The sequence below is a fragment of the Pinus tabuliformis genome, chromosome 2_2, assembly GCF_031772625.1.
Source record: "Pinus tabuliformis cultivar Carrire ecotype Pingquan chromosome 2_2, CPIR1, whole genome shotgun sequence".
NCBI lineage: Eukaryota > Viridiplantae > Streptophyta > Pinopsida > Pinales > Pinaceae > Pinus > Pinus tabuliformis.
The window spans coordinates 690,293,678-690,301,506 of record NC_142300.1 but is presented as its reverse complement, the minus strand read 5'-3'; positions in this window follow the sequence as shown (position 1 = coordinate 690,301,506).

Genomic DNA, 7,829 nt, shown 5'->3' with positions numbered 1-7,829 from the left:
TCTCACCTTTTGAGTTGGTGGGACCCTTTGGATGATGGCAATTTTGTTGGGGTCCACCTGCAGTCCTTGTTGAGATATTGCATGACCTAGCACAGTCCCTATAGTCATAAAAAGTTCACATTTTTCTAGACTGAGGGATAGGTTCATTTCAATACACTTGTCTAGAACTTTTCCTAGGTTAGATAAAGCTTCCTGAAAGTCAGAGCCATAAGGAGTAAAATCATCCATGTATATTTCTACTGCATCATGAACCAGTTTAGAAAATATACTCAATACCGCTCTTTGGAAAGTGGCCGGAGCATTACAGAAACCAAAAGGAAGGACCCAGTATGCAAAGGTATGCCAAGGACAAGTGAAAGTGGTCTTATCATGGTATTTTGGGCTAATTTGAATCTGATTGTACCCACTAAACCCATCTAGGAAGGAGAAAAACTTTTTCCCTACCAGACCATATAACACTTGACCTATGAAATGTAAAGGAAAATGGTCGTTTTTAGTGGCTTTGTTCAATTCCTGATAGTTGACATAGATTCTCCACTTACCATTTTTCTTTGGCACTAGCACCAAAGGAGAGACCCATTCACTGTCAAAGATGGGATAGATGAACCGTGCATCAAGCAATTTCTGCAGTTCTTCCTTAAAAATATCTTTAAGTGTTGGGTTCATCCTCCTTTGAGGCTGCCTGACTGGCCTAAAATCTTCCTTGATATATATATGATGAGTACATACTGAAAGGTTCACTCCCTTCATCTCCTTATAACTCTAGGCGAAGGCATCTAGATGTTTTCTCAGTATGCTGCATAACTCCTTCTCCTAGGAAGTAGATAGGGATGGATTGATTTTCAATGTTCTTTCTGGGCCGAACTTTGTATTTTTAACACGGAGAGAAGCGGGGTCAGCCACATAGAGATTAGTTGAGGGGTTGTTTTGGGTTTCTCTTACTATGTCTTCTAATGGTGATACACTGGGAGGTGGATTTTGAATCAAATTTTCAATCATATCATCCTCATCTTGTAGTTTCCCCCCATGGCAATTTCTAATGTACAAAGTGGTGCAGAATAAACTTCATCCTCATCCTCCTCCTCCAACTAGAGTGGTAGATAATGTTCTAGCAAGGGTTGGGTAGGAGGATATAGGGTTAACTGCTTGGACATGTGTCCATTCTTTATGGTCATGTTCCCAGCTCAACAACTAATGTAGCCATCGGCTGTAGCCAACCAGGGTCTTCCCAGAATGACAGGATACCCCATGAGCTCTTCCTTTGGCTAGAGAACTAAGAAATCACCAGGGTACTCCCAAGAATCAATAGAGACCATCACATCTTCCACAATCCCTTCAGGGGTCACTATGGAGCGGTCTTCTAGCTGTAGCACTGTCGTGGTCTTCCTCAAGGAGCCTTGGAGGTTAAGTTTGAGCATTGTGTCCTTTGTCATTACATTAATGGCAGCTCCCAGATCAATCATGGTATGTGGGACCATTGTGCCATTGATGTGGACATCAACTACTGGGCTTCTAGGGTCTAGATATTTTGGACAGATTATCTGCCCCAACATCAGGTCGGACAGTTCTCCTATGACATTGATGGTTGGGGCATCTCTCTTGTGCCTTGCTGGATGCCTAAAGCACTTCTCTTTTAGCAACCTATTGTAAATAGGCACATCTTTAGTGGCTTGGAGAAGTGGTATCCTCACAGATAAATGTTGCAATTCTCCTAGGAGTTCAGTCTCTTCTCAGGTAGGCAGGATTGTCATGGATAGTCTCTCAGGAAAGGGTGGATTTTATTTAGGTTCGATTTCCTCTTTATCTTCCTTAACCTCCCTGGGTGGAGGCTGGTTATCTGGGAGAACTTTCCCAGATCGCAAGTTAATTTCTTGAATCTCCACAGCATAAGTTGGGCATGATGGTTCCCCAATATACACTTGCTAAGCCTGTCTATTGTTCGGGTTCAGATTTGGCTAGTTAGGCATTTGGAGTTGCCTTGGTGGAGCAGAAGGTAACGGTTGTGGTTGGGTAGGTGGTGGAGGTAGAAAAGTGGGAGGAGAGTTGTATTGGGGCCTCCACCCTTGATGAGATGCATTCCACTGAGGTTGCGGCTGAGCATAGGATTGAAATGAATGGGTGGTTGGTTGGGCATGATATTGAGATGTGAAGGACCAGGGAAGAGGCATGGACTAGGAAGGATGAGTAGTGGGGCCCCAAGAAGGTATGGAGGTGACTTGGTTGGGGTTGTAGTATGCCTGAGATGTCCCTTTCATCCCCTGCTGGTATGGTCTAGGTCTAGGCTACCTCCTTTGTTTTATGTAATAGATCTGTTGAGTGACTCCTTTGGCCCCTTAGTATACAACTTTAAGTCTGGGCAAGGAAGGGCACTTATCTGTAGAATCATCTTCTTCACAGACTGAACAAACCTCTATAGAGTTCAATGGGCATTCATTCCTAGGGTGCCTCCTGGTGCATCTAGGGAAAAAAATGGCCAAAGCCCTCTCTGCTTTCTCTTGTTTTCTTTTGATATGTAAGGTATCCATTTGCATGGCAAGAGTCTATAACATCTCACTCTTGAAGTCTTCCAACATGTTTCCAATTTCACCTTTAATGGATGAATTGGAAGAAGAGGTATTGGTTATGGGTTGACTCCCCCTACCTTTCTTTCTAGATGCTCTAGAATGTTTTCTAAAATAGTCTTTATGTCCTCATAGGATAGTTGGTAGATGTATCCCCCAGCTAGTAGATGGAGGGTGTATAAAAGGTCTTCCCGAATTCCCCTAAGCAGGACCAACTTCAGAGACTCAGGGTCAAGTGTACACCTAGCTCTTTTGTAATTGAGATAGAACCTCTCTTCATAGCCTTCTAGGGACTCATCACTTCCTATGGCCATTCAGAAGATTTCTTCTTTAGTATCTTTTGACCTACAATAGTCTTGATACTAGTTGTTAAAGGCCTGCTGCATCTGAGCCCAAGTTGTGATAGTATTGCCGAGTAATCCCATGAACCAACACAGTGCTGTGTCCTTGAGAGTAGAAGGGAACAGTTTCAAATTTTGCTCATCTTCTGCATAGTCATAAGTTCGACAAACGACAGCAAACTCGAACAAGAAGGTGTCAGGATCTTCTGTAGTCAGAACACGAAAGTGAGGTAGGGCTGAAGGACTTATATTCTTCATTTTGGTGTCCCCATTGGTCTCCCAAATGGGGAACATATCCTCTATTCTCTCTCCATTTCCCCTAGCAATTTTGTTTTCAGCCATTGGCTCCAGAGGAATGTTTTCTTCTTCTTCTTCTCCTATAGGTTCTTCAAAGATGTCTGGATGTTCACCTAAGGGTTCTTTTTTATTGCAGCCACTGAAGAAGAGAGAAGGTTGGTTGTGTGAAGCAGTGGGGGTGTTGGGAAATTTTTTTCCTAAGTTATCTCTACTCCTACAAGGCATGAAAGGAAATATTTTTGGTTGGTTTTTTTGTTTCTTTTTCCCCACATGAAAGTACCTGCAGAAACTGAAATTGTGATTGAACATAACAAATTGAAACTAGCTCAAATGAACTTGATGAACAGAATACTCTGACGCTTCCTTGGCAACGGCGCTAAAAAGTGATGAGTGCTAGTATTGCAGCGAGAATGTTGTAACTCCTTGACTACCAACTTTACTTTTATCAACCCAGTAGTTCGTAACAAACTTGGAAGTGTCGGTGCTATATCACAAGTAATAGTTCTCACTGCAGGTTGTCACTTGGTTAGCCGACATGAGATCACTAGGAGCTCAAGCCAACTTCTATAGATTCTAGAAGAAGCTCTATGTGTGTTAAAAGGAAAGAAAGATTATTCTACAGATGCTATTCTAACTGCAGAAAGGAGAAAGACTGGAATGTAAATCAAAACCTAGTAAACCCTAATTAACAAGCTAATTCTACTTTTGCCAAAAACACTATGAAAACCATGAAAGAAATGCCATTACCTACTTAAGGAAGTAAACAACATCTAACCATGCTATTTCTAGAAGTAAATAAAAAAAAAAACATATTTTTGGATTTTTATGTATTTTTATGTGAATTTAACATGCATCTAATTTATTGTGTGTGAGTGTGGTAGCCAAGGAAAATTTTAAGAACCCCCCTAAATTTATATATATAATAAATGGGCGAATCCCCATGATACATAGGAAAAATGGAAGGCGATTTTATCAATAATATAATATGTATATATAATTTTTTTGGTGAATCTCTCACCAAATTATGTTATCTTGTAAAATCATAGCGAATCTTTCATTGGATTATAAAATCTTGTAAGATCTTGGTGAATATTTCACTGAATAATAAAGGCTTTGTAAAGGACTAACAAAGTCCATAATGATTATTTCTTGTAATGGCTTGAAGCCTTGCTAATCAATCCATCAAGAACCAAAACAAGTATATTCCTTATATGGAATATAAAGATATTTCTTATGGAAAGTCAATTAGGTTTAACGCAGGTGGTAGGGAGAAATCCTACATGTGACAATGTGTTGGACTCATAATGAGTATTTCTTGTAATGACTATGAGCCTTGTTTTCTAAGCAATCCCTCAAGGACTGAAATATGCATATTACTCATATGGAATATAAATATATTTCTCATGTATTGGAATATAAATATATGAGTGAGGAGTGGGAAATGAGCTACAATAAGTCCTTAGAAAATTGACATGAATAAGATAAGTGCAAAAAATAAAAAAGGTGAAAATGGAAAAATTGAGAAGAAATACAAGGGAAAAATGGTGAAACAACAAATTAATAATCCATGGGAGAAACAATGATTAGAGATAGTGAGGGAAGATGTTCCCTTAGCCTAGGGGTAACAAAGGTAGACATTAGAACTCTCACTTATGCAAGTGTAGCTAAACAAACATTAAGCTCTATGCCAGTCATGAGAGGGAGGAAATTTGGGAAAGAAATTTGAGAACAAGAATTTAAATGGAACAAAGCATTGGTATTACAATCCTTGCTCATTGAGTTTGGGTACTTCCTTTGAGTCCTATTGAAAAATTAGGAATGATCTATCTATGTATCTTGTTATATAATTAGTTTGTAAAATAGTTGCCAAGTAGCTATGTTAGAGCATGGATTTTGTGAAATGTTTTTTACTCATCCTACCTATCTTTAGATGGAGATGAACAAATATGAGTATTAGAAATAGAATTCTCCCATTTTTTTGTTGTAACAAATTGTACAGGTATAGCCATGTCCATCATTAAGTATGCCCCAACTGTATCAACAATATTCCCAAACCAAAAACTTTTTAGTACTAAAATGCATAAAAAATCCAACATTACATACTAAAAGAACATATTAATAAAATCCGCATGGTGAAAATCAGCATGAAAGGTTATAGAGCATAAAGGTTTGTAATATAAATCAGCCTTAAAACTCCTGCGGCCAAGCAAAACAATGATAATAAGCCTGTGTCTCCCTTGGAATTTTATGTATCAAGATGAAACCCCAAAATGCAAAGCCCTAGCTGAAAATAAGTGAGAACTCCTCTCATCAGCCCAAGAAGAGGTTTCTGCCCTGCAAAAATGCTCAACATTTCAAAGCGACATCCTTAAAATGTAGATCCCTACATATATTCGAAGAGCTAAGAAGGAAGATGAGATTTTACTATTTGTGAGCAGGTAAATAGCCTAATAATGATTTAAGTAATGTTTTGTTAAATTTCGAGGGTTGCAGCTTGTTATTCAACTCAAAAAAATTATAATGTAATTAACTTTTTTATTCTTTATCTTACAATATTTTTTGGATTGCCAGTTTTTACATCTTAGTATCATCCTCCTAGCATTCTAAGCGCAAAGAAGCCTATCATGTGGCAAGGAATATTTTTTTCTACTAGGGTTTTGGATTTTAGACCATCATTGGAAAACTTGGCTCGGTGTGAATAAAAATAAGTTTTGAATATTTAGTTTTTAAATATGTACTAATTAAAAAAGATTTTTTATAACATTTGAAACTAAGGAGAGATTTAGTTTTCAGTTTTGAATATTTATTTTTTAAATGTATATTAATTACAAAAGTCTAGGGAGAGATGTAGTTTTGAGAGAGATTAGTATATAAGTGTTGTTGTGATTTTGCTTACTGAATTTCAGTTTTAAAATTGTCTATATTGACAAAAATTATTACAAAATATTTAAATTTTAAAATGAATATACATGTTCACCTTAGGTACTATGATTGTTTCCTTAACATGATAAAAAATGAACTAGCTAGAATCTAACAACACTTTAGGATACCTCTAAGGACACATATAAAATAATAATTATAGTTATCATATTAAAATAATAATTTATGTTTTAATTTAACGGAGTCAGCATAATATTATATTGCATGATGGTTAATTTTCATATATATATATATATATATAGATAGATATATATATATATATATTAGACAAACCCTTGTAACTTGAAATGACATCTTTAGTTTTGGAATTATATATATATATATATATATATATATATATATATATATATATATATATATATATATATATATATATATATATATATATATATATATATATATATATATATATCTCATGTTTTGTGAGTGACCTCCTTGTGGAAAATTATCATGTTTGAGTGATGATTATATAAATAAACCATTACAAATTTAATTATATCTCAATTCAGAAATTGAAAGTGAAGATAATCATTCACTCACAAATTTGGACAACTTGTAATTATAATGATCAAATCACTTTCCCTTTATATAATACTGTCTCATCAATAATTTTTATATCAAGTTAATTAATTATAATTTAAATGAATTTAAAAAATTAACGATTAAGATAGAAAGTGATTAATTCGTTAATATACCATATTTTACTGTACACAAATTATAAAATATAAAGCAACAAAAAAAAGATTTTTCTCATGATATTAGAAAACTTGAAATCTCCCAACAACTACTAATGCTTCTAACTTTTTTTTCAGCCCCATAATTGATATTTTTCATGTTATTGATTTTTGTTTTAATTTAAAATGAAAAAAAAGATTAATTAAGTGGAAAGAAGTCTTTGTTTTGGAATAGGATTTCACAATCATGATCAACCTATGTAAACCTCCCAAGTGATATGTAGAATATGGGCACTTAACAGGCAAGGGTCATAGATGCTTCACTTGATCAAAACCATAATCAAAAGTAAACCATATCCCTATAAAAAAAACCTTACATTTTGCAAATCCAATAAACTATATGCCTATGTAAAAAAACATTACATTTTGCAAATCAAAGTATACCACTTCAAGAATTTAGAATATACCTCTCTTTTGATACACACCAACCTAGATCCATCCTTAGTTAAGGTGAATGGGAAATGAGAATCAAAACCTAGTGAGTGGGAAATGAGAATCAAAACCGAGGGTTTCGAGGGATACCTAGAGGAAGAGGGAGAAGATGGATCTAGGCTAGTTTATGAGAATCAAAACCTAGCGAGTGGGAAATGAGAATCAAAACTAATCGTTTCGATGCATAGGAAGAGGAAGAGGGAGAAGATGGATCTAGGCTAGTTTAATCCCTCCTTAAAAGGACTATATTCCACATGAATATCATGGGAAATACCATGGGTGCTCATAAACCTGGAGCTTAAAAACCATTGGTAACTTCACAGAACAAGACAACATCCTTTGATGCAATAAAAAAAAACCTCCCAAATGATAGCTAGAATATGGGCACTTAATAGACAAGGGTCATAGACACTTCACCTGATCAAAACTAGAATATAGACACTTAATAAGAAAGGGTTATAGACGTTGCACCTGATCGAAACCATAATCAAAACTCATCAAAACCAGAATATGGGCACTTAATA